We start from the raw sequence: 27,555 nt of genomic DNA, 5'->3' as shown, positions 1-27,555 counted from the left end.
CAGATGATGAAATAGAGTTCTTCATTAAAGAATGCTGCAAGAACGACGAAAAGTTAATGGTGATATATCTGAGACGAAGAGGGCCAGAGAACAGAGGGCGATAACATCACAGCAGAGAACCATGGGTGTTTCTTCTGTTAAAATGGCAACAGGACAACTTCTGGAACGTCAGAGCATAGCCACAAACAGAACAAGTCACTCTGCTGTTGGGTGTCTGCACTCTCATCCAAGTCACGAAAGACAAACCCGTGGCATTAGGTACTTGTAATTTCCCTTTTTCCCAGGGCCCCTGAGTTTTCCAGAAGCAGAAGATTTATATGTGCATCAGGCAGGAAGCAAACGTGGCCCTCCTCGTTTTAACGAATGCAGGATTGTCCACACGGAGACAAGCCAAGCTCTACCCCAGGTCACACAGCCACAGCATAAGCTGGCAAATGGGGCATTCGGTCCTTGGCCCAAGTTTCCAGGGGCAGCAGGTCCCCGCTGCTCAGCCAAGCCAAGAGAAATGCTTTTAGAAAGTGCAGGCTCCCTTCCGGCTTGCGGGATCACCACCTCCTGGGTGGGGCTTTGTTTTTGTTGGTGTTTTATGAAGGAGACGCCTTGGTCTCAATCTCTGAGGGCAGCCAGACATAGAGACTATGAAGAGTCTCTCCTCATAGTGCTTCCTCTGTAGCCCAGGGCTGGGAAGGGAATCTGGCTGCTTCTCTCCCCTCCAAGAAGCCCTGGTGGCGCAATGGTTAAGCGCTCAGCTGCTAACTGAAAGGCTGGCAGTTCAAACCCACTCGGTGGCTTCATGGGAGAAAGACCTGACAATCTGCTCCCGAAAAGATTACAGCCTAGAAAACCCCACAGGGCAGTTCTACTCTGTCGCGTGGGTTGCTATGAGTTGAAATCGACTCGACGGCACCTAACAACATCTCCTGTCCACCACATCTAAAGAGAGCTTCAAGAGCCCCTAACGACAGTGGAGAGAATGATCTGGGAGCATACACGACACGTGGCATTGGTGGTTCATGGGTAGGATTCTCGCCTTCCACGCGGGAGACCTGGGTTCGATTCCCAGCTCATGCACCTCATGTGCAGCCACCACCGTGTTGTTACGATGCTGAACAAGTTTCAGGGGTGCTTCCAGGTTAAGATAGACTAGGAAGAAAGGCCTGGTGATCTACTTCTGAAAATCAGCCAGTGAAAACCCTATGGATCACAACACTCCGATCCAAAACCCATCTTGGGGATGGCACAGGACTGGGCAGCATTTCATTCTGTTGTGCATGAGGTCACCATGAGTTGGGGGCTGACTCCATGGCAGCTGACAACAACATATATCAAGCAGTTCAGTCAGTCAGCAAACACTAGTTGAGCATGCGCAATGAATGAGTTAGCGTAGTGAACAATGTCAGATATTCGTTGCAGCCCCTTCCGATGTGCTTTCTCCAATTAGCACTAGTAGCTCTTTTTCAGAGGATTGCCTTCAGGCTACCTGAGCCACTTTGCCTGCCCAGAGAGCCCGAGGAAACTTGAGGTGTATATCACCCCTCCTCCCCCAGCCCTGAGGCCCATGTTAACCCACGTAGGACCAGGAAAGCCCAGCACATTTGCCTTACCAGTTGCCATCAAGTTGACTCCACCTCATGGCAACCCCATGTGTGTCAGAGTAGAACTGTGCTCCGTAGGCTTTTTCAGTGGCTGATCGGTCAGAAGTAGATCGCCAGGCCTTTCTTCCAAGGTGCCTCTGGGTGGACTTGAACCTCCAACCATTCAGTTAGCAGCTGAGCACTTTAACCATTTTCACCCCCAGGGACTCCTCCCTCGCCTTAGCTCAGTACTACTGTGAGGTGTAACTCATCCTCCAGAGCTCCCCTGCGGATCAGGCTGAAGCTACCCACTGTAAGCATTTTGCCTGCAATGGCATCTTACCTGGCCTCCTCTGCTTTCCTGTCTGGCTTCCCCCACTCCCTTTCTGACCTCTCTTCGGAGCACTTCCTTTGTACATCACTCGCACATGAATCTTCATTCAGGACCTGCTTCTGGGAATCTCAACGTAAAACAGTCACCCTCTGGGTTCTGGGGCTACATTGCTGAACATGAAAGCTATGACAAAGTTCCTGCCCTTGTGACACCCTTGTGGCTGGGACTACTTTCAGCACAGACAGTGGATTCCAAAGTAGGATGTGGCAGCGAGGTGATCCATTGAAGTGTGGGAAGAACCTTTTTTATTTCAATTTAAAGTTGTCTCTGTCTTGCCCCTTAACACTTTCTATTTTTGTATTTTTTTACCACCTAGCTATCTGTCTGTTGTAATGTATTGCTATGACACTGGAAGCTATGTCACCAGTATTTGAAATACCAGTAGGGTCATCCATGGCAGACAGGTTTCAGTGGAACTTTCAGACTAAGAAGAAAGGCCTGGCAACCTACTTCTAAAAATTAGCAATGAAAACCCTATGGATCACAACAGAACATTGTCGGATGTAGTGCTGGAAGATGGATTCAAACTGCTGACCTTTTGGTAAGCAGCCAGTCTCTTAACCACTGAGCCCCCAGGGCTCCAAGGTTGAAAGGCACTCACAATACACTGTGGCTGCCACCATTGGCTTGACCATACTGACGATTGTGAAGAGGGCACAGGACTGGTTAATGTTTTGTTCTGTTGTACATGGGGTCCCCATGAGTTGGAGCTGATTCGACAGCAACTAACAACAGCATTTTTTTGTATGTGTTTTATGCTGAAGATAATATAGTCCAATGATATATTTATACAAGTTCAAACTAAATAAATGAAGCCCATTATGGGGTGAGCGCTCGGTATGTTTTATTAATAGGCCAGCAAGATCAAAAAGTGTGGAAACAAGAGGTGGCCAACCTGATGGTAGAAGTTAAGCATGTCCCTAGTGGAACTGGAGACCCCACGTTGCCATTTCCCAGCCCTGGAATGTATTGAAGACTGTAATTAAGCCACCCCCAAGATCTTTTCCATTCAAAACAAGCCCCACCTCTCTAGCTTTTCGGACTAGCTTTATCTTTCTTCCCCTTCATCATTTCTGTTGCTTTTCTTTGGACCCTGTCCAAGTTCCACAGGCCTGGCATTAATTGTAAGGCCCAATATTCCTATAATTGCAGGGTAAGTATTTTTGTGCAGATCACAGGCCTGACCTCCTTTGTTATTTAGTTTGAGCTGGATTCTCCGTGGACAGAGGGAGAGGCATGAAATGAGTAAATATTTAATTCAGGAGAAGCCTGCGGCTTCAAAATGTTTTCCCATTTGCTCGGCGCTGGCCCACGTATTGAAGTGGCTTCATGGTGCTCTGGCTTACGCCCTGCGAAGAAGGACTGGCCTGCCCCAGGACCCCAGAGCTCCTCTCAGCAGCATCCTGAGAGCTTGGGCCAATGGGAGCCCAGGAAATGACTGCACACCAAATTGAAATCGATGAACAAAAATAACTGCCTCAACATCTGCAGGTACTGCTCACAGCAGCATCCGCAACGCTGTCATCAGCAGCTCCTGAAAATTCCAGTTGTGTCTCTTGGTGCTACCAGCGGGAGGTCCTGGGCCAGGGAGGCTACTTTCCTGGGGTGAGGCAGGTGCTGGGGTTAAGAACTGGAGTGAGAAAGGAGGGCAGGGTTGGGTGGGTGATGGACAGGAGGAACATCAGGCAGGTGAGGATGCTCAGAGCCTGCAGGCAGGACCCAGCTGGTGGTGAGGGAAGTTGTGGATGCCAAAGAGAGGTAAGGAGCATGCCAGAAAGAAAAGCGTTACATAATGATAAAACGGTCAGCGCTCCAAGGAGACATAACCAGAAAACTAAACCTGTTGCCCTCAAGTCAATTCCAACTTATAGCAACCCTACAGGACAGAGTAGAACTGCCCCATAGGGTTTCCAAGGAGCAGCTGGTGGATTTGAACTGCTGACCTTTTGGTTAGCAGCCTGAGCTCTTAACCACTGTGCAAGCAAAATTTTGCTGAAGCTCACTTAAAAGTAGTTGCAGCGGTACATCAACAGAGAACTGCTAGATATTCAAGCTGGATTCAGAAGAAGGCATGGAATGAGGGATATGGTTGCTGATGTCAGATGGATCTTGGCTGAAAGCAGAGAATAACAGAAAGATGTTTACCTGTGTTTTATTGACTATGCTAAGGCATTTGACTGTGTGGATCATAACAAATTATGGATAACATCGTGAAGAATGGGAATTCCAGAACACTTAATTGTGCTCATGAGGAGTGTGTACATAGACCAAGAAGCAAACAGTCTTTGCAACAGAACAAGGGGGTACTGAGAGGTTTAAAGTGAGGAAAGTTGTGCGTCAGGGTTGTATCCTTTCACCATACTTATTCAATCTGTGTGCTGAGCAAATAATCCGAGAAGCTGGACTATATGAAGACAAACAGGGCATCAGGATTGGAGGAAGACTCATTAACAACCTGTGATATGCAGATGACACAGCCTTGCTTGCTGAAAGTGAAGAGGACTTGAAGCGCTTACTGATGAAGATCAGACTACAGCCTTCAGTATGAACTGCACCTCGACATAAAGAAAACAAAAATCCTCACAACTGGACCAATACACATCATGATAAACAGAGAAAATATTGAAGTTGTCAAGAATTTTATTTTACTTGGATCCACAATTAACAGCCATGGAAGCAGCAGTCAAGAAATCAAATGACATATTGTATTAGGCACTTTGAGGACTAAGGTGTGCCTGACCCAAGCCATGGTAAATTCAATCGCCACGTATGCATGCGAAAGCTGGACAGTGAATAAGGAAGACAGAAAAAGAATTGACGCCTTTGAATTATGGTATTGGTGAAGAATATTGAATATACCATGGACTGCCAAGTCACTGGAGCCCTGGTGGTGCAGTGCTTAAGAGCTCAGCTGCTAACCAAAATGTTGAACATACAAAGCCACCAGTGGCTCCTTGTAAACCCTATGGGGCTACTCTGTTCTATAGGATTGCTATGAGTTGGAATCAACTTGACGGCAACGTGTTTGGTTTTTTTGTGTTTGCCAAATCACTGAGGTGACTTGGCCCAAGTCCCCTGGCTCATCTGCATGGCTATCTTTCCTCGGCACAGGACCCTGTTCAGGAGAACACTCAGCTTCCTCTAGAACAGATACAGCCCAGACTTCCCCATTCCAAATGGCCTTCCCCTCAGGGCATTTCCTGTTTTCAGCCTGGGAATAGGCCAACTTCTGGCCTTATTTGCATAGCTGAACTGATTAACATTTGCTGAGCCCAGTGAGAGATGGGCCATGCAGGGCTTGGTTGTTCTGCTGTTTCCTGCAGAATTTTGCGTGGCTCCCCCAACAGGAATGGTTTGCAAGGCTCCAACATTATTGTCCATAACGTATAAAGCGCTCAAACATATATTGATTGACATTAATACAACATGTAGTAAAATGGAGGGTCATTCTCTCACATGGGTGGAAATGTTCTGGATATAAATTACCTTTATAACTTTCAGGCAAATGCCTGTTAACGTTATAGTGACCTTTCCTCAGCCTCTAGGCTAAGGAGCTTGGAGTCTTCACTTCTACTTGAGGCCTTTTAGTTTTATCTGCATGTATTTGTATATCACCTTGCCTTTAAATTTATTTTCACTTGTTTATTAGTGAGGGAAGAGTATAGCTTTTAGCATTGGCAATAGGTTGTACGGAGCTCTAGTGGTACAATGGCCAAGAGCTCAGGCTGCTAACCAAAAGGTCGGCAGTTCAAATCCACCAGCCTCTCCTTGAAACCCTATGGGGCAGTTCTACTCTGTCCTATAGGGTCACTATGAGTCAGAATCCACTCGATGGTAATGGGTTAAGGATTGTAAAGGACAGATTGTATTGTTACACAAGAAAGGCAGTGCACCTTCCTTTCAAAATACCTAGCTTCTATTTTTGTCAAACTATGCATGTTGTTGTTAGGTGCTGTCAAGTTTTTTTCTGACTCATAGCAACACTATGTACAACAGAATGAAACACTGCCCGGTCCTGCGCCATCCTTACAATTGTTGCTATGCTTGAGCCCATTGTTGCAGCCACTGTGTCAATCCATCTCGTTGAGGGTCTCCCTCTCTTTCACTGACAGTCTATTCTATGCATGGATAGAGTTTAAGCAGTGAGAGTTCTACAAGCCTTTATGTGAACAAACAGAAATCTCTGGCACCCCTCTCCCACTTCACCTCCTCTGGCTATCTCTTTCTTTGGGTATTTACCTCTTTAACTTCTAAATCAGTCAATGCCCATGGAAGCAGCAGTCAAGATATCAAACGATGTATTGCATTGGGCAAATCTGCTGCAAAAGACTTCTTTAAAGTGTTAAAAAGCAAAGCTGTCACTTTGAGGACTAAGGTGTGCCTCACCAAGCCATGATATTTTCAATCGCTTCCTATGCATGCAAAACTGGACAATGAATAAGGAAGACCGAAGAAGAATTAATGCCTTTGAATTATGGCGCTGGCAAAGAATAGTGAATATACCATGGACTGCCAGACGAATGAACAAGTCTGTCTTGGAAGAAATACAGCCGGAGTGCTCCCTGAAAGCGGGGATGGCAAAACTTCGTCTCATGTACTTTTGACATGTTATTAGGAGGGACCAATCCCTGGAGAAGGACATCATGCTTGGGAAACTGAGGGTCAGAGAAAAAGAGGAAGACCCACGACAAGATGGATTGACACAGTGGCTGCAAGAATGGTTTCAAGCATAACAACGATTGTGAGGATGGGGCAGGACCAGGCAGTGTTTTGTTCTGTTGTACATGGGGTCGCTATGAGCCAGAACCAACTCAACAGCATCTAACAACAACAACAACTCTAAATAAGATAAGTATGGGTGGAGGAAATATTTAAGTGATAGACTACTGGCCAGAGGTTGGCCTTCGAACTCGCCCAGAGGTGCTTTGGAAGTAGGACCTGGTGATCTACTTCTGGAAGCTCACAGACTTGAAAGCCCAATGGAGCAGTTCTACTCGGTACACAGGGAGTCACCGTGAGTCACAACAACTCTAAATAACATGCTTATACTACTACTCTGAGTTTTCTGTTGTAGACATTATCTTTTAATTCCTACTGACTTGGTTATGATGGAAAATGAGTATTTCGTTTACCTTCATCATCATCACCTATTCTCACTCTCCGCAGTCTCACTTTCTCTCAATATACTCGTGTTATAAATTTAGGTTAGAGAATATTCAGGGTTCATATTATTATGATTATGTAAACAATACTCATAGTGGAGCCATGCAGTCTACTGTTCTGTTTTCTCTCTTATTTGCTCTGGTAGATTATTTGCAAAGTTGGTTGTGATAATTCTTCCCTGAGTGCACACCCCTTGGCAATATGACTTTGTGCTCCTCCGCCTCTTGGTTGGTTTCTCCCTTGTCAAATCTGAGCTCAGCCATGTGAGTTGCTTTTGTCAGTGGGACATTGTACTGGTTTCCTGTTGCTGCTGTAACAAATTACCACAAAGTTAGTGGCTGAAAACAACACAAGTTTATTCTCTTACAGTTCTGGAGGTCAGAAGTTTGAAATCAGTTGCACCGGGCTAGAGTCAAGGTGTTGGCAGGGCTGGTTCTTTCTGGAGTCTCTGAGGGAAGGATCCATTTCCTTGACTTTTTTGGCTTCTAGTGGCTGCCAGAATTCCTCGGCTTTTAGCCCCTTCCTCTGTCTTCAAAGCACATCACTCCAATCTCTGCTTCTGTCATCATATCACCTTCTCCTCTGATTCTGACTCCTCCTTCATCCCTTTTATATGGACACTTGTGACTACCTCAGAGCCTTGGTGGTGCAGTGGTTAAGAGCTTGGCTGCTAACCAAAAGATAACAGTTCGAATCCACTAGCCCCTCCTTGGAAACTCCATGTGGCAGTTCTACTCTGTCCTATATGGTCGCTATGAGTTGGAATCGACTCGACGGCAACGAGTTTGTGTTTTTTTTTTTTTTTTGATTGGTGATTACCTCAGGTCCACTCAGACAATCCAGGATAATCTCCCCATCTCAAGATCCTTTACTTCATCACATCTGCAAAGTTCTCTTTTGCCGTATAAGATTCATAGGTTCTAGAGATTAAGATAGGGATGCATATAAACCCAAAACCAAACCCACTGCCGTCGAGTCAGTTCCGTAGGGCTTCCAAGGCTGTAAATCTTTACAGAAGCAGGCTGCCACATCTTTCTCCCTCAGAGCAGCTGGTGGCTTCGAACCTCCGATCTTTTGCTTAGCAGCCGAGTCCTTTAACCACAGCACCACCAGGGCTCCTTTGGGACATATACAGAGGATGAGCCTACAACAGATATTAGCAAATGTGATGCAGTTTGAACCCTGAGGCCATGATGTGAATGAGCCTGAGCTCTCCTGCCAGTGAGGCCATGTTGAGGAGAACCAGGGCTTCCCAGCCAACAACCTGGTAAACACCAGACATGTGAGTGAGGCCATCTTGGACCATCCAGCCACAGCTGAGCTACCGGGTGACTGCAGCTGCATGAGTGAGCTCAGGCAAGACCAGCAGAAGAGACACCCAGCTGACTCCAGCCCAAATTATTGACCCACAAAGTTGTAACCAAATGAAGTAGTGATTGTTTTAAACCACTAATTTTTTGAGTGGTTTGTTGCACAGCAACAACTAACTGATACATTATTCTACGTACCTATTGCTAACTCAACTCCAAAATTTCACTTGTTGTCTAAATCTCTTGTTAATAAAGTTAAGCACATAAAATATTCTATTCCATCTTCACGGAGCTATCACTTTCGGAATCTCCTGGCCTACTCTAACCAGGACTGACTTTCTTTTCCCTACTCATGCTGTACAACTGCTGAAGAAAGAGTTCACAAAGAGAAGACCCTAAAAGATTCCAAAGGTTAAAAAAAAAAAAAGGATGGCATAAAAAAGATGAAGAATCAGAATTGTGTTGGAGTTCTCAACAGCACCTGGAAGCTAAGAGACAATAGAGAAATGCCTTCAGAATGATAAGAGAAAATGATTTCCAACTTGAAATGCTATACCCATAAAAAATATAAATCAAATATGAAGGACTATAAAGACATTTGCAAGCATGAAGATCTTAAAAATTCTATGTTGCAGATGAGATTCTGTACCCCTTCCTGCTTAGGAACTTTCTCAAATCTGGTAAGTTAGTTACTACTCATTTACCTGCTTTCCATAGTCTACAATTTTCTTGCTTTCTCACCTCTCCCATTTTCTCTGCCTTTGTGGGCTTGTCTTTTTAAAAATTCATTTTCTGTGGTTTAGTGATATGTCAAGAGGAAGTGGAGGTAAATATGTGTGTTCAGTCCACCGTTTTTAAACCAAAGCCTCCACTGAACTTATATTCTAGATGTGAAGGTATACTTAGAAATTCTACCTTGAATATTTTTAGCCATCTTATAGTTTTGTCTAGTTGTTGTACCTTCATTAGATAGTAAACCTTTTGTACTCTCTAATCTGATCATTGCTATCCAAGGTAGTACATTGCTAATGGCCTTGCAGACACTCATGTAAAAGTTAATGAAAGGAAGAAAAGAATAATGAAGGAAGGGAGAGAAGAATAAAGGAAGGAAGGGAGGGAGGGAGGAAGAAAGAAGAAAGGAAGGCTGTAAGACCCTGAAGTGGGCAAAATTATGCCAGACAAATAAGACAAACGGTGATCATTTGATGAATTATTTGGGCCTCGAGCAGTGCACTGATGCCTTACTTCTCACAACTCTCAGAGGCTAGCGCATTAGGAGTGTCAGATATCCCTCCAAATCCCACTTTTACCTCCTTGATTTCTGATGGTTTGCTGGGAAGCAAATTTCTCCAAAGCCTAGCTTCCTATGGCTATATTAATGCGAAATGTAATAATACATAACTGTAAACTAGTTTATGTGATTCCCAAATGAATGAGTAGGGGGAAGGTAATTTATTATCAATTTGCATCAAATTTCAGTTAATGTAAAAAATGCAAAGCTTACTTTAATATACTTATTTCTGGGAAAGGCTTTCCATTAAATAGAGTGTCAAGTGGGGGTAACAATTTGCCTGGGGAAGAGTCTGTATGGTTTCGATGTCTGGCCTCCCTGGGAGGAACCACAGGCTTTTGGAGGGCTTTTTGGTCAGGCCTCGGGTTCAATGCACAGTTGAGAGTTGAGTTTTTCAACGTCCCCGCTGGCTGGTTAAAACATCATGATGGATGACCGCAGTCGGCCCAGTGGTCTCTTCTGGCATGACAGGAGACCCAGGGCAAGGACTAACAGAAGTCTGGGGCTTGGGAGGAGGCAGAATGTGTAGCCTTGGTCTACAGCAGGGTGGGCAAACTATGGCTTGAGGGTCAAATCTGGCCCACCACCTGTTTTTATAAGTAATACTTTATTGAAATATGGCCATGCCCATTCCTTTACTTATTGCCTATAGCTGATTTCACACTACAGTGGGAGAATTGAGTGGTTGCAATAGAGACTGTATGGCTTGCAAAGTTGAAAATACTATCTGACCAGTTACAGAAAAGTTTTGCCAACCCCTGGTCTACAGGATGGCTCTGCCCCTATTTGAATGTAGTTCAGCTGCAAGTGACAGAGTGTTCTGGTAACCTATCGATGTGTAATAAAAGACCCCAAAACTTTGTGGCTTAAAGCAACAATGATCATGTTTTTAGTTCAGGAATTTGCAATTTGAGAAGAGCTTGGTGGGGAAGGTTTGTCTCTGCATCATGTGACATTAGCTGGGACAGCTTAACATAGGGCCTGAGGAGCCACTTTGAAGATGGCTCACCTACCTGGCTGGTAAGTTGGTTCCTCTGATGTGGGCCTCCCAATGGGCTGCTCCCATGGCATCTGGATTCTAAGAGCAGATGTCCCAAGAGACAGGAAGCAGAAGATGGCCTGTTTCTTAAGGCCTGGGCTCGGGAACTGGCATAGCCTTCCACTGTATTCTATTGATCAAGTAGTCGCAGAACCCAAACTTGAGAGGAAGGTATATAAACTCTACCTCTCAATGAGGGGGGGGGGCAAAAAATTGGGGTGCCAAGTTTTAAAGCTCTCACATGGCATAACTAACAGCGGCCCGAGCAATACTGACTTTTATTTGATCTCCATGACAAGAAATCTGGAGCTAGGCGTTTACAAGTTTGGCTGAGCTGCGCAATGACTTTATCAAGGTTGACTCTTCTTCATCCTTCTGCTCTTTCTTTCAACCCTTAAATCTGTCACCTCATGGTCACAAGATGGCAGTTATAGCACCACGCTTTATATCCCTACATAATAGCATCCCAAGCAGGAAAGAAGAGAGTGAGTGGAAAGAAACCTCTTCCTGCAATGGTTTCCCTTATATCAGGGGGAAAATTCTCTTCCCCAAATCCTCAGCAGACTTCCAGTTATGACTCTATATTCAGAAATGGGCCATGGGACCATTTTTTCACCAATCATCAGCAGAGAGAACTGGGAGTCCCACGGCTGGAGTAGAGTAATCCTTTTCTGGGACTGCGGAGGGGCCGACCTTTCCTGTTCGGTTGCTGCCTGCCAGCAGAACTAGGCTTCTGTTAGCAAGGACAAAGGGAGGGAGAGGCTGATGAGTAGTCAACCAGCAAAGTCCACAATGTTGGATATTGCCCAAGTTTGTCTTTCTGTTAACGGAGGTCTCGAGACAGTGGAATTTGCACTTGGCTACTAACTGAAAGGTTGGTGGTTCAAAGTCACCCAGTGGTGCTGCAGGAGAAAGTCCTGGCAATCTACTATTGTAAGATTACCCTTGCTGTCGAGTCGAGTTCAGCTCATAGCAATGCTATATGAAAGAGTAGAACTGCCTCATTGGTTTCCTAAGGCTGTCATCTTAATGGAAGCAGACTGCCACGTCTTTCTCACATGTAGCTGATGGTAGGTTCAAACCATCGACCTTTAGGTTAGCAGCTGGGTGCTTAACTACTGCATCACCAGGGCTCCTTTCTATAAGATTAAGACCATTGAAAACCCTATGGAGTACAGTTCTACTCTGACACGCATAGGGTTGCCATGAGTTGGAATTGATGACAATGGGTTTGGTTTTTCTGGTTTGGAGCAGTGGGGCATCAGGGTTGAGGCCAGGGGTCTGACAAATGTGGTGGAGCTGGAGCCTGAATGCAGAGGTCTTTGCTGCCATGAGGGACTTTCAGCTCTAGGGTCACCTTCAGCTATAGACTATCCAGGTGAAGGACACTAAGGCTGCAATTTTGCATTCTCACGGTGAAACTCTTTCAGTAACACAGTGCCCTGCTGAGAGTTTTGAAATTTTTGGAATCCAACTATCTAGATACCATAGCTAGTTGCAGCATTCCATGAGGCTCTAAAGCTCAGCAGTTTAGAACAGTGCTTCCTAAATCTTGGTCCACAGACAGGTGCCAGAATGCCCTGGAGATACCTGTCATAAACACAGACTCCCAGACCGCACCATCAGACAGCCTCATTTTACTGGCCTGGGCCAAAGTGTTTAAGGACAGAGATAGGGTAGCTTTGGACTTCATTAGCAAGTTGTTGTTGTTAGGTGCTGTCAGGTCAGTTCTGACTCATAGCGATCCCATGTACCACAGAACGAAACACTGTTCCGTTCCGTACCATCCTTACAATCGCTCCTATGTTTGAGCCCATTGTTGCAGCCACTGTGTCAATCCATCTCCTTGAGGGTCTTCCTCTCTTTCTCTGACCAGGTAGTTTACCAAGCATGATGTCCTTCTCCAGGGACTGGTCCCTCCTGATAACACGTCCAAAGTATGTGAGACAAAGTCTCGCCATCCTTGCTTCTAAAGAGCATTCTGGCTGTACTTCTTCCAAGACAGATTTGTTCATTCTTCAGGCTGTCCACAGTACATCCAATAATCTTTGCCAACACCGTAATTCAAAGGCATCAATTTTCTTTCATCTTCCTTATTCATTGTCTAGCTTTTGCATGCATATGAGGTGTTTGAAAATACCATGACTTGGGCCAGGTATTTAGTCTTAGTCTTCAAGGTGACATCTTTGCTTTTTAATGCTTTAAAGAGGTCTTTTGCAGCAGATTTGCCCAATGCAATGAGTCTTTTGATTTCTTGACTGCTGCTTCCATGGCTGTTGATCGTGGATCCAAGTAAAATGAAATCCTTGACAACTTCAATCTTTTCTCCGTTTATCATGATGTTGCTCATTGGTCCAGTTGTGAGGATTTTTGTTTTCTTTATGTTGAGGTGCAATCCATACTGAAGGCTGTGGTCTTTGATCTTCATTAGCAAGTACTTCAAGTCCTCTTCACTTTCAGCAAGCAATCTTATGTCATTTGCATATTGCAGGTTGTTAATGAGTCTTCCTCCAATCCTGATGCCCCGTGCTTCTTCATATAGTCCAGCTTCTCAGATTATTTGCTCAGCATACAGATTGAATAGGTATGGTGAAAGAATACAACCCTGATACACACCTTTCCTGACTTGAAACCACGCAGTATCCCCTTGTTCTGTTCGAACAACTAATTCTTGGTCTATGTACAGACTCCTCATGAGCACAATTAGGTGTTCTGGAAATCCCGTTCTTCACAATGTTATCCATAATTTGTTGAAATCCACAGAGTCGAATGCCTTTGCATAGTCACTAAAACACAGGTAAACATCTTTCTGTTATTCTCTGCTTTCAGCCAAGATCGATTTCACATCACCAGTGATATCCGTTGTTCTACTTTCTGGAAGTTCCCTGTTGATGTACTGCAGCAATCATTTTGTAATTATTTTCAGCAAAATTTTACTTGGGTGTGATATTGTTTGATACTTTCTATATTCTATTGGATCACCTTTCTTTGGAATGGGGACACATAATGGATCTCTTCCAGTCAGTTGGCCAGGTAGCTAGCTGTCTTCCAGATTTCTTGGCATAGACGAGTAAGCATTTCCAGCCTTGCATCTGTTTGTTGAAACATCTCAACTGGTGTTCAGTCAATTCCTGGAGCCTTGTTTTTCAACAATGCCTTCAGTGCAGCTTGGACTTCTTCCTTGAATACCATCAGTTCTTGAACATGTGCCACTTTCTGAAATCAGTGAACGTCAACCAATTCTTTTTCGTACAGTGACTCTGTGTATTACTTCCATCTTTTTTTGATGCTTCCTGTGTTGGTCAATCCTTCAGTATTCAACCTGAGGCTTAAAGTTTTTCTTCAGTTCTTTCAGCTTAAGAAATGCTGAGTGTGTTCTTCCCTTTTGGTTTTCTAATTTCAGATTTTTTGCACATTTCATTATAATACTTTGTCTTCTTGAGCCACCCTTCGAAATCTTCTGTTCAGTTCTTTTATTTTATCATTTCTTCCATTCACTTTAGCTACATTCAAGAGTAAATTTCATAGTCTCTTCTGATACCCATTTTTTTTCTTTCCTATCTTTTTAATGACATTTTGCTTTCTTCATGTGTGATGTCCATGATGTCATTCCACAAGTCATCTGGTCTTCGGTCATTAACGTTCCGTGCATCCAATCTATTCTTGAGATGGTCTGTAAAATCAGGTAGTATATACTCAAGGTCGTTCTTTGGGTCTCATGGATTTGTTTTAATTTTCTTTAGTTTCAACTTGAACTTGCATATGAGCGATTGATGGTCTGTGCCACAGTTGGCCCCTGGCCTTGTTCTGTCTAATGATATTGAGCTTCTCCATTGCCTCTTTCCACAGATGTGGTCAATTTGATCCCTGCATACGTCATCCACCAAGGCCCAGGTGTATAGTCCCAGTTTATGTTGTTGAAAAAAAGGTATTTGCAATGAATAAGTCGTTGGTCTTGCAAAATTCTCTCATGTGATCTCTGGCATTGTTTCTATCACCAAGGCCATATTTTCCAACTACTGATCCTTCTTCTTTGTTTCCAACTTCCACTTCCCAATCACCAGTAATTATCAATGCATCTTGACTGCATGTTTGATCAATTTCAGACTATAGAATTTGGTGTAAAAGTCTTTAATTTCTTCCTCTTTGACATTAGTTGTTGGTTTGTAAATTTGAATGGTAGTCATATTAACTGGTCTTACTTGTATAGATATTATCCTATCACTGACAGCATTGTACTTCAGGATAGATCTTGAAATGTTCTTTTTGATGATGAGTGTGACACTATTCCTCTTTAATTTGTCATTCCTGGCATAGTGGACCATATGATCGTCTGATTCAAAATGGCCAATATCAGTCCATTTCAGCTCATTAATGCCTAGGATATCAATGTTTATGCATTCCATTTCATTTTTGATGACTTCCAATTTTCCTAGATTCATTCTTTGTACATTCCATGTTCTGATTATTAATGGATGTTTGCAACTGTTTCTTCTCATTTTGAGTCAAGCCACATCAGCAAAGAAGGTCCTGAAATCTTGACTCCACACACATATTTGGCGGCATAGTCATTAAGAGCTATGGCTGTTAACCAAAAGGGTGACAGTTCAAATCCTCCAGCTGCTCCTTGGAAATCTTGTGGGGCAGTTCTACTCTGTCCTAAAGGGTTGCTACGAGTTGGAGTTGACTGAGTGGCAATGGGTTTGTTTGTTTTTTTTGGGTTCTACTTTGAGGAGGCAGCTCTTCCTCAGTTGAATTTTGAGTGCCTTCAACCTGACGGGCTCATCTTCTGGCACTATATCAAACTATTCATAAAGTTTTCACTGGCCAATTTTTTAGAAGTAGATCGCCAGGTCCTTTTTCCTAGTCTCTCTTAGTCTGGAAGCTCAGCTGAAACTTGTCCACAATGGGTGCCCTGCTGGTATTTGAAATACTGGTGGCATAGCTTCCAGCATCACAGCACCATACAAGCCACCACAGTACAACAAACTGACAGACGAGTGGTGGTATTAGCAAGTGCCCTCAGGTAATTCTGAGGCCCAACCAGATTTGGGAACCATTTGTTTATGATTCTAGATGTGATTAAAGCCATCTGAAGATGATGAGAAACAGCTGCGGTAGAGTTCTTGGTTAACTCAGTAAATGCATGTGTTGGGGAGCTGCTTGCTAATTCCTATGGCATTTAGCTCCCTCATGGATGCAGGGAATGGGAATTCTCTTAGACCTGACATTTTCCAGGGACCACTGTTGTCTATCAAGAAGTGGGGGCCTCCTGCAAATTTCCCCGGGACTGCTTAAAGGGGTAATTGTGAGGTTATTCCACACCCGTAGCACTCATAGTGGACATGAGCAGCCTGCCAGCTTGGGGGTTCCCCAGGTACCTGGTTTAGTATTGCTGTGGTAACAATTAACACAAATTTAGTAGCTTAAAACAACACAAATTTATTATCTTTTAGTTCTGGAGGTTAGAAGTCTGAAATGGGTCTCACTGGACTAAAATCAAGGTGTCGGCAGGGCTACGTTCCAGAGACTCTATGGGAAAATTTGTTTCTTTGTGTTTTCCAGGTTCTAGATGCTGCCCACATTCCTTGGCTCATGGGCCCATTTTTCCACCTTCGGAGTCAGCAATGGTGGGTTGAGTCCTCACATGGCCTCTTCTTCTGCCTCCCTCTTCTACTTCTAAGAGCCCTTGTGATTACATTGGGCTCTCTGGATAAACCAGGATAATCTCCTTATCTCAAGATCTTTAACTTAATCATATCGCTGAAGTCTTTTTTTTTTTTTTTTGCCATACAAGGTAACATATTCACGGGTTCCAAAGATGGACATCTTTGGGGGCCATTATTCTCCCTACCACACTTGGCAATATAGCACTGCTAAACATCTTAAAAGAAATGACTTGGACTTTTATGGTTCAAGAACCAACCATTCCCTTAACTGAATTGGCTTCTCTCCCCTGGGACAAACAAGTTTCCACAGAGCATTCTACTAAGAGCACCATTGCTTTGGGAGTCAGACCAGTTCCAGGGAAGGTTCTCCTTCAAGGCCATTCCTCTTTCCTGTGGTCGGGCAAAGTTGGGTTTCCCAGAAAGTGGAGTGAGAGCCGGGAATCCCCTGGTGGAGAGTGCTGTTTTATGGATTCTGGCTGCTCTTGGAAGGACATTTGATTATGTACCTTTAGGCAGAGGACATTTTTGTTTGTTTTCTTACTAATCAAAAGAACTTGAGAATATTACCATCATGATGTATAGGAATTTCTTCTTCCATTTTTGGTTTTGCCACATCACCGCAAGCATACTGAAAATCTTTCTCTCTGATTTTGTTGCTCCTCTTCTTCTGTTAGCACCATCTCCTGCCTTTGTTTCTTCTTCCCTTGAATCATCCCCAGGCTACCCATCAGCCCCCTAACAACTCTAGGGTTGGGGGCCACTTTTATCTAGTTAAATAGATAAATCTTTTAAGGGCAGAGATAGTGCTGTCCGTCCTTGCTGTCTTGAGATTTTGGGGGACTATGGCATTTATCTCTAGTTAACCAGACCTCTATTGTGTGTCATAAAGCTGCAGTTTCCTCATCTCATTTATACGCCGAGAATATTAATCCTATAGTGGGTATAATTGGTACCTTGCCCATATTTCCCCATGCTTTTGCCCTGCAATGCACACAGGCCTGATTTATAACTGCTGGCCTCTACAGCTCTTGGCCTTAGAGCTTCCTCTGAACCCTGAGCCCACTCTGCCTGCATGCAGCAGGCCAGAGGGGCCAGACAATGTATGCCCACCAGGGGCAGCCCTCAACTAATGACCGGTGAGAGTTGGTGGACAAACACCTCAGCCTCCATGCCCAGGGTAATTGAGGTACACATTCTACAATGCCTCCTCAATTTCCTTGGGAGGATTGAGCTCCAGTTGCCCGTGGTGCTAACTTGATCGATAACACACCTTTATTGGCTTCCTTCCCTTCCTTGTCTCATGTCCCCTCTCTTGCTGGGGTTTCCTGGGATCCCTTCCCAAATAAACAACTTGTGCTCACATCCTCATCCCATGGTGTCCTTTTGGGGGAATCTAAACTAAGACAATAGAGTATTAGCCAATGTAGTGCTAGAAAATGAGCCCCCTAGGTTGGAAGGCACTACACAATCGCTGTAGCAATAGCCTTAAATACACCAATGATCACGAAGATGGTGCAGGGCTGGGCAATGTTTTGTTCTGTTGTACACAAGGTCGCCATGAGTCGCAGCTAACTCGACAGCAACAACAACAAAGACAAATGCTACTGATTAGAATTTGGGGGGAAGATAAAGTAAGACAAAGCAAGTAAAGCTTATATTACAAACCCCTAGCAATAAGGGATGCTCAATAAACGTTAAGTCAGCTGAGTGCCATGGTTAAGAGTGCAGACTCATGGTGTGTGCCCTGCGCTGCCATTTCTTAACCCGATGACCCGGGGCCAGTTCTGTAATCTCGCTGGGCTTCACTTTCTTCCTCTGTCAAAGGGAGATAATCGTAGTGCCCTGTGGGTTGCGCGAAGGTTAAAGGAGATAACATACACAGAGCTCTCAGCACATTATAAGCACTCAATAAATGTTAGCTATTTTTGTTGGTTTGCTTCCCCTACCTGTGGGCCAAGTGAGTATTCTAGGCTCTTTTGCCTGCAAGAAGGACCATAAAAGAAAATCTCAATTCAGAAATCCTGTCAGGAAACAGTGAAAAGAGAACTGCAACTAAAGTTGAGTCCATTAAAAATCAAGACATTCTAAAATTTTGAAAGGATTTTTGAGCTAGAAAGGATGTCAGCAGTTAGCTTTGTCTCCAATAAGCTCGAGCACTTGCAGGCAAAGCCCCTGATCCATATAAGTGGCAGAAATATCAGCCTGGAAATGAAATGGTCTCTTAGAACCAAGCTAGACCCTAGTGGACAGAGGATCGTTGGGAAAAAAAAGCCATCAGTAAAATTAGACCGTGCACTGTTAGACTACACCCTCACTTGTTTCCTTATTTCCGAGCCCCTTGTGTTAGCTAGGACACCCTGGTATGGCTGCTAACCACCACGTTGGCAGTTTGAATCTACCAGGTGCTCCTTGGAAACCCTGTGAGGCAGTTCTACTCTGTCCTATGGGGTCACTATGAGTTGGAATTGACTCAGTGGCAATGGGTTTGGTTTGGGTTTTGTTTTGTGTTAGCTAAAGGGGCTGAGAGCCAGCAGTGAGGACAGACTCTTAGCTGCTGATGTTTCCACCAGGCAAAGCAATGGCACACATGGTCTTTGAAAGCTTCTCTTGTCAACAAAACCCCAAGACCTAACTGAGCTCCAAAGTGATAGATTACAGAAGGAAAAGGGGAACCCAGTGTGGCCAGTGGACCCAAAGCAAAACCAAATTGGCATGGCTTCCCCATGCTCCAATGTCTAAGTTGGGTGCAGCCATGCTATACTTCAGTGCCATGTAATATGCAGTCTTCCCAGGTCCAGAGCACTTGGCCTTGTCTGCTTTGTTCAAAGTGAGGGAGAGATTTTCAAGTAGTCTTTGAATTTGATCGACTCAGTGCAGTCACTTAAATGGATAATACAGGCCCTACATGAAAGCCCAAGGAGCCCTGGTGGTGCACTGGTTAACCACTCGGTTGCTAACTGAAAGGTCAGTGGTTCGAACCCATCAGCTGCTCTGTGAGAGAAAGATGTGGCAGTCTGCTTCCATAAAGATTACAGCCCTGGAAACCCTATGGAGCAGATCTACCCTGTTCTGTAGATTTGCTATGAGTTGGAATTGACACAACAGCAATAGGTGCATAAGAGCCTAACACTCGAGAGCTCCTTGGGATATTTGCATTATAAAAATCCCATCGCTCATTTATTCATTCATTCAAACATCATTTAGTTAGCATCTATGATGTGTTTCCGTCTCAGTTTGGCTTCTTTCAGAGCTGATCCTGAGAAAAGGCTTTAGTGGTTCTGTGGAAGAATTCTCACCTTCCATGTGGGAGAGCTGGGTTTGATTCCTGGCCAGTGAACCTCATACACAGCCACTATCCGTCTGTCGGCAGAGGCTTGCATGTTAACATGATGCTGAACAGGTTTCAGCAAAGTGTCTAGACTAAGAGAGACTAAGAAGAAAGGCCTGACAACCTACTTCTGAAAACCAGCCAATGAAATTCGTATGGATCACAGTGGTCTGATCCACAATCGATCATTGAGATGGTGCAGGACCAGACAGCATTTTGTTCCATCGTGCTTGGGGTTGCCATGAGTTGGGGGCCGATTCTATGGCAGCTAACAGCCACAGTTTATTTGAGAGGTGATCCCAGGAAACGGGAGTGCAGAAGTGAGACAGAGAAAGGAAGGCAGGAAGGCAATAAAAAGTGTTATCAAGCCCATTAGCAGAGTGGGCAGCTGGAGTTTAATACCACCGGGGAACTTTCTAAGCCAATGTTGCACACAAGCTTTAGTTTTCCCATCCAGGATGTGGTGGGGTGGGGAGGGGAGCAGGTAACTGGAGTGTTTATATACCAGCTCTGTCAAACATTGTTTGAGGGCTGCTGGGAGGGCAGTAATTCCCCAGAACTTCCAGGCTGCCCAGGAGCAGGAAAGTGGGCACTGGGAGCCAGACAAAACACTCAGGCAAAGATGCAGATGCTGCCTATTGGGACTGGAGAGGCCCATGCTGAAGTGGTCAGGGCTGGGGGACCCAGGTGAGGCTCTGATAACATCTGCTAGACTGAGTCTCATGCGGCGTTAGGAGCCCTGCCCTCAAGGAGCCTGCAGTTTGAAGAGGACAGCGGTGCAGTTGACGGTTACAAGTTAGTATGACAAGTGCCTTGGTAGAAGCAAGCCCAGAATGCTATGGGAATAGAGAGGATGTGCTTCCAACCATGCAGTTGCTGGGTGGTGCAGTTGATGCACTTGGCTGTTAACCGAAAGGTTGGCTGTTCTCCACCCAGAGGTGCCTTGAAAGAAAGGCCTGGCAATCTACTTCTGAAAAATCAGCCATCGAAAACCCCACAGAGCACAGTTCTTCTCTGATGCACGTGGGGTTGCCATGAGTCAGAGTCAACTCCACGGCCAGTGGTTTGGCTCCCAACCACAGGATGTGATGCAGAGGGACGGGGGAATGCTGCCTGGGATAGACGATGCCGATTCGAGTCTTGCAGGATGAGGAGATGTCTGGGAGAGAAAGGCAAGAACAATTTTTCCAGGTAGGGGCACCAGCATTTGCAAATGCATGGAGGTACAAGAGGGCATTTTGACAAATGTCCTTTATGCCTTGTTTTTCAAAGCATGCATTCCATTTTACCAACAGAAGCCTTTCTTCAGCTCTACAACACTGTCCGCCGTGCCCATTATTGGATGTCTAATGCACTCAACAAATTCTATTATTTTATGCTGGATGTATGGGGCTATCTGTTAATATCTGACAGTTATTACCCAGAAACTAAATGAACCTTGGAGTGAATATTTTCTTTTCCTTAAAAAAATAAAATAAAATAAGGAGAAAAGGTGAAACGTCAGAGAAAAGAGAAAATCTTTTAAACCATGAATCTTCACAGATGTACGGCATACTTTTAAAAAACATGAAAAGCTATGAATTTGAGACGGGGCTAGGATACATTCCCAAGAACGGCGTGGCTGTCTCCCAGACGCCTGCAAATGGCTTATCAAAGGCTCCAGCTGTGGGGCTGGGCTCATTTGTCAAAGGCCTGACATCTGATGATGTCAGAGTGCCAGAAGCTCTCCTGGGCCTGACTTAGAAAAGGTGTATTGAGAGAGCAGGGTGGGGTCGCACCTCAGCAAACTCACAGGATTAATTTTTGTCACCACCTGCTCCTTTTCTGTGTCTCAGGTGGTTTGCTGGAATCGCTGTGGTTGGTGGTAGTGGTGAGTGATGGGTTCCTAAGTGCTTTAAACATCAGATTAAAAAGCACACCCAAAGTCTGAATTGGCTGTGGGCAATACTGTGAAGCAGGTAAGGTCTATCTTCCGTGTTCCGTGCTTTTCCCTTGTTCTCCATTTCTTTGCTGGTTAACAAGGCTCTACTGTGCTGGGGGTGGGGCGGCAGTGGTGGTTCAGTGGTAGAATTCTTGCCTTCTGTGTGGGAGTTGTTGTTGTTGTTAGGTGCTGTTGACTCGGTTCCGACTCATAGCGACCCTATGCGCAACAGAACGAAACACTGCCCGGTCCTGCGCCATCCTTACAATCGTTGTTATGCTTGAGCTCAGTGTTGCAGCCACTGTGTCAATCCACCCCGTTGAGGGTCTTCCTCTTTTCCACTGACCCTCTATTTTACCGAGCATGATGTCCTTCTCCAGGGACTGATGCCCCCTGACGACATGTCCAAAGTATGTAAGACGCAGTCTCGCCATCCTTGCCTCTAAGGAGCATTCTGGCCGCACTTCTTCCAAGACAGATTTGTTCATTCTTTTCGCAGTCCACGGTATATTCGATATTCTTCACCAACACCACAATTTTTGGGAGACCTGAGTTCAATTCCCAGCTAATGCACTGCATTCGCAGCCACCCCCACGTGTCAGTGGGTACTTGTGTGTTTCTGTGATGCTGAACAGATTTCAGCAGAGCTTCCAGGCTAAGATGAACTAGGAAGATAGGTCTGGTGACCTACTTCTGAAAATCAGACAATGAAAACCCTATGGATCACAACAGTCCCATCCACAAGCGATCATGGAGATGGCACAGGACTGGGCAGCGTTTTGCTCCTTTGTGCATAAGGATTGCCACGTGACTCAACAGTGGCAGCTAACCACACTTCTGTTGTGCAGGGAGCGAGTGTGAAAAAGTTGACCAGATAGTTTTTCTATGGGACTAGTTTGAATCTATCAGCACCTTGGAAACCTATGGGGCAGTTCTACTCTGTCCTATACGGTCACTATGAGTTTGGTCTTTTGTTTTTCTTTTTTGGAGGGAATTACCATTACCCCAAAACAGATGGATTTGCATTTTAAGAGAACCGTGGGTGGGGAGCAATGCTTAACCAAAGGAATGCCTCAGTGATGGAGGAAATTGAGGCACATTGGGAGCTGGATTTTCTGGCTTTCAAATCACACCAGATAGATGACTATCTTGTCGGCCAATTGTACAGGGGAGTTGGCGGCCACAAATGTGCTCAGGTATTAATCTATGGTGTTAGAAATCATAGTCTTGGGGGGTGGGTAGGAACTCTAAAGGGGCAGGGACTTCTGGGGTGCTGATAACCTTCTGTTTCTTGATCCAGGTGCTGCTTACGTGGGCATGTTTGCTTTGTGAAAACCCATCAATTATAAAAGGGAATCCCATGTAAACAACAGCAACAAAAAACAAACCCGTTGCCGTCGAGTCCATTCCAACTCATAATGACCCTATAGGACAGAGTAGAACTGCCCCATAGAGTTTGCAAGGGGTGCCTGGTGTATTCAAACTGCCGTCTTTTTGGTTAGCAGCTGTAGCTCTTAACCACTATGCCACCAGGGTTTCCCCCATGTAAACAGTTTACTTTAAAAAAGTAGTTTTGGAGTCTGGGAAAAGAAAAAATTGGATCAGGGAAACTGCCTTCTAGTTTTTGAGTGTTCTTTCCCTCGCACTGTACCAGATGCTTATATATTTATCACCTTTCGTCTTCACAACAACCCTATGAAATGGGTATAGTAATTATGTCCATTTTGTAGATGTGGACACCCAAGTCACAGAGAGGTTTGACCTCTTGCCCAAGACTGCACAGCCAGTTAAGAGCAGAGTAAGGATTCAAACCCAGGTCTTTGAACTATAAAGTCTGTGTTCTTTCAAAGGGGTAAGTACACAAGGGTAGTGGCCGAGCCTCCCTTTCCAAACATGTTAGGTGGCTGTGGGAGAATCCTAGTTTAGGCTGGGGTTCAAGTGGGTTCTATGATTGTCAGGAGGAGAAGATCTGGGGAGGTGGCAGCTGGATATTGGAAGCCAGGATGGCAGGGTTCAGGTTGGACATTCCAGAGTGGTGACAGTGCTCAGAGTTTGGAGAGGAACTGATATGTGTTGGCTGGAACCCAGAGAAGCCATGTGCTCAGAGGAATGGTGAGCTGGCTCAGTGTTCAGTGCTGGATAGGCACAGTTAGGGCATGCCAAGGATCTGATGTTGAGATGACTCAGTGTGGTGGTTTTAACCTGAAGTGGAAGGAGTCCTGGGAACCTAGTATGTTCAAGAATCAAAGAGGTGGAGGGATGTTTCTGGCCTTCCTGGACCTACAGTTGGGAAGCAGGGTAAGTGGACAAGGAAGGTGTGTATTTTACAAAGATGGCCACGACTATAGCTGTTATCCCATATGGTCTTCTGCAATGTGACCTGCCAGTCAACTATCAAGTCTGTGTCTCCACCCCTTTGAACTTGGCCCAGACCTGTGACTCTTTTGACCAATAGAATATGATGGAAATGAATCTATACCAGTTCCTGGTGTAGCTCTTAATTGGCCTGATGGTTTCCTCTTCCTGCCTCTTGGGTCACTCCCTCTCAGAACGTAGCTACCATGCTGTGAGAAGCTCAAGCCACATGTAGATGATCTGGCCAACAGCCAGCATCAACTGCCAACCCTATGAGTGTGTCATTGGACGTCTAGCTCAGGTGAACTCCAGCCCCAGCCACCATCTAACTGTAACCACTTGAGAGACACCAAGTAAGAAATTTTCATCTGAGTCCAGTCAACTCACAATACTCCAGACACAATAATCATTGGTTTAAGTCACTAAGTCTGAGGGTGGTATGTCACACAAGAATGCTGTTGTGTGCTGTTGATTTGATTCCGACTCATAGCGACCCCTATAGGACAGAGTAGAACTGCCCCATAGGATTTCTAAGGAGCTGCTGGTGGATTCAAACTGCTGACCTTTTGGTTAGCAGCTGAGATCTTAACCACTGCACTACTACCATATGCATTACACAAGAATAGATAGCCAGAAAACAAAGACAAAGGCTCCAAAGGATTGAAGTACTGGAGTGTTGGAGATGCCAAACTGCGGTGTTGTTAGTTCCCATTGAATCGACTCTGACGCATGGTAACCTTATGCATAATAGAACAAAACACTGTGGGCCCTATGCCATCTTCATGATGGTTGGTGCATTGGAATCTATCATCGTGGCTACAGTGTCAATACACTTCTTTGAGGGTTTCCTACATTTTCGCTGACCTGCTACTTTATCAAACGTGATGTCTTTTTCTAGCGATTGGTCTTCCCTAATAATGTGTCCAACATGAATGAGTCAGACTCTTGCCATCCTTGCTTCCAAGGAGCATTCTGGTTGTATTTCTTTTAAGACTGTGGCAGTCCATGGTATAGTCAATATTCTTTGCCAACACCACAGTTCAAATGCATCAATTCTTCTGTCCTCTTTTTTCATTGTCCAGCTTTTGCATGCATTGAAAAGACCATGGCTTGGGTCAGGGGCACATTAGTCACGTGCAGTGTAAGAGGGAGGAAATTTAAAAAGGCTGCAAGTGGATTCAGGCTTACATACATAAGCGAACAATGCTAGCCAGGCCAGGAGCCCAGAGAATTGAGTTCCAGACTTGGCCTTGTCACTCACTAGCTCTGGAATATTCAACAAGTCGCCACCTCTCTGGGCCTTGGTCTCCTCATCTGTAGAATGGAGATTTGTTCCACAAGCAGAATATTGTGCCTGGGTCCCAATCGGGGCAGCCAGGACAAAGAGCAATATGACTCAGCCTCTGAGATTTTGCACTGATTCTGAGATGAAGACAGGCACTGTGAGAATGTTTGCATGGAAATGCACGTCAAAACCAAACCAAACCAAACCAAACCAGTTACCTTCGACTCTCTTCTAACTCATGGTGACCCCATGTGTGTGCAGACTAGAGCTATGCTCCAACAGAATTTCAATGGCTGTCATCTTTCAGAAGTAGATTACCAAGCCTCTCTTCTGAGGCACCTCTGAGTAGATCCAAGCCTAGTGCTTAAAATGTTTATGGCACCAGGGACTTAGCACATTATATGTACTGAATATATGTCCACTGTCGACGGCACTGGGTGGGCTGGGTCATTATTATGGAAACCCTGGTGACGTAGTGGTTAAGTGCTATGGCTGCTAACCAAAGGGTTGGCAGTTCGAATCCGCCAGGCGCTCCTTGGAAACTCTATGGGGCAGTTCTACTCTGTCCTATAGGGTCGCTATGAGTCGGAATCGACTCGACGGCAGTGAGTTTTGGGTTTGGGTCATTATTATGCTGTGCTTGGAGATTTTCTGAATAGCATTTGTACCTTAATTGCAGCTTTAAAAAGCTAACTGGGTACAACTTTGGAAAACTGTTTGGCAATAATGTTAAACGCATGCTATCTCATGACCCAGCAATTCCACTCCTAGGTTATACCCAACGGAAATGGGTCCTCATAGCCACCAAAAGACATATAGGAGAATGTTCACAGCCATTTTATTCATAATAGCCCCAAGTTGGAGACCATCCAAACATCGACCAACAGTAAAATGGATAAATAAATTGTGATATATTCATACAATGGTATACTACTCAGTAATTAAAAAGGAAGAAAGATTGTTTCACGCAAGAGCATGTATGAATCTGGCAGACAGTGCATGAAAGAAGCCACACACGAGAGGCATATGCTGCAGGAGTCCATTTATTAAAAACAGGCAAAAGTCATCTACGGTGATGGAGATTACACTGGTTGGGGGTTATTGACTAAGAGCGGCAAGAGGGGAGCTTCTGGGCTGCTGGAAAAGTTCCATATTTCGATCTGGGTGGTGATTGTGCAGGTATATACATATGTAAAAATGTATCAAGCTGGGCACTTGAGATGTGTGCACTTGACTGTATGTAAGTTATACCTCAATAAAAAAGTAAATAAAGAGGGAAAAGCTCGCTGTGGGTGGGCTGCTCCCCGGTGGCCACGGGAGGGGGGGCGTGGGGGGGTTAGGCAGGAAAGGAAAAAGGGGGAGAAGGGGGGGATTCCAGGTGGAGAGTTCTTGGAAGAAAATGTCCTCACTTACCCTGGGGGTTGCAGTCCCCATTAAGTCAAATGACCTTGGAGGCCACTGGGGAACTTGGCCTGGAGCTGAACTGAGCTGCTTGAGGTGGGGTTCCCCCGCGGACCCCCAAGTCTCTTGAGGCCTGGGCCCTTTCTTTCACAGGCCACCTAACCTCTACCTCCAAGTCTGAGAAGCTACCTCCGAAAGGGCGGCCATGAAGGATTCTGTTAACATGAGGCATCCCTCAAGGGCTTGCGCATTGTGGAGACAAGGGCTCAGTGGAGAAAAGGAGAAAAATCCACGCCCCCCTTCTCCACAAAGCCCCGCGGGCCTCTGTCATTCCCAAACAGCCAGGCTTGCAGTGGGGCTTTTGTTTGTGGGAGCCAACACCACATGGTCGCCCCCGCCTCAGGCAAGGGGCCATCCGTGCCCCTTATAGACCATCCAAGCCAGCCTCAGCCGAGCCGGCAGAGTGCTGCAGCTTCAGCGTAATTAATTTAGAAACCAGAGTGGATTTTATCACCGTCTACGCTGGAGCAGGTTTCACTGCTGCCTGCAGGCTTCCCTAAAGACAGCTCTCTGGCACCAGACCCTGGGGGCGTCCCCTCTACCCAGTGCCCCTACCCAAGGGGTGCCTGGGCCGCCGGGGTCCCCTGCCGGAGACGAAGCCCTCAGGGAGCCCCCGCTCTCCCCTCCCGCCCGCGCGTTCCATCCCTGGCACTTCTCCGGGGACACGGGGGCGGCCCAGGGGCAGCCGGAGGCCTTGGCATGGCCACAGGGTAATTGGAGCGCGCCCGGGACCGGATGGGGGAGGGGAAGGGGATGTCCCTTGGG

At 45.4% G+C, this 27,555-nt stretch overlaps 1 long non-coding RNA gene across 1 annotated transcript in view; it reads left to right on the top strand.

Moving 5' to 3' along the window:
• The window catches only part of LOC111752783 (uncharacterized), a 78,655-nt gene extending 52,039 nt beyond the window's left edge, over nucleotides 1-26,616 (top strand). Inside the window, exon 7 of the long non-coding RNA XR_010319756.1 lies at nucleotides 16,337-26,616. This is a non-coding gene — a long non-coding RNA (uncharacterized LOC111752783). The remainder of the gene's footprint in view (nucleotides 1-16,336) is intronic.
• The last annotated feature ends 939 nt before the right edge of the window (nucleotides 26,617-27,555 follow it).

This window comes from Loxodonta africana, chromosome X (assembly GCF_030014295.1).
Source record: "Loxodonta africana isolate mLoxAfr1 chromosome X, mLoxAfr1.hap2, whole genome shotgun sequence".
NCBI classification, from domain to species: Eukaryota; Metazoa; Chordata; class Mammalia; order Proboscidea; family Elephantidae; genus Loxodonta; species Loxodonta africana.
The sequence above is the reverse complement of the archived record's forward strand: the minus strand, read 5'-3'. Positions and strand labels throughout refer to the sequence as shown.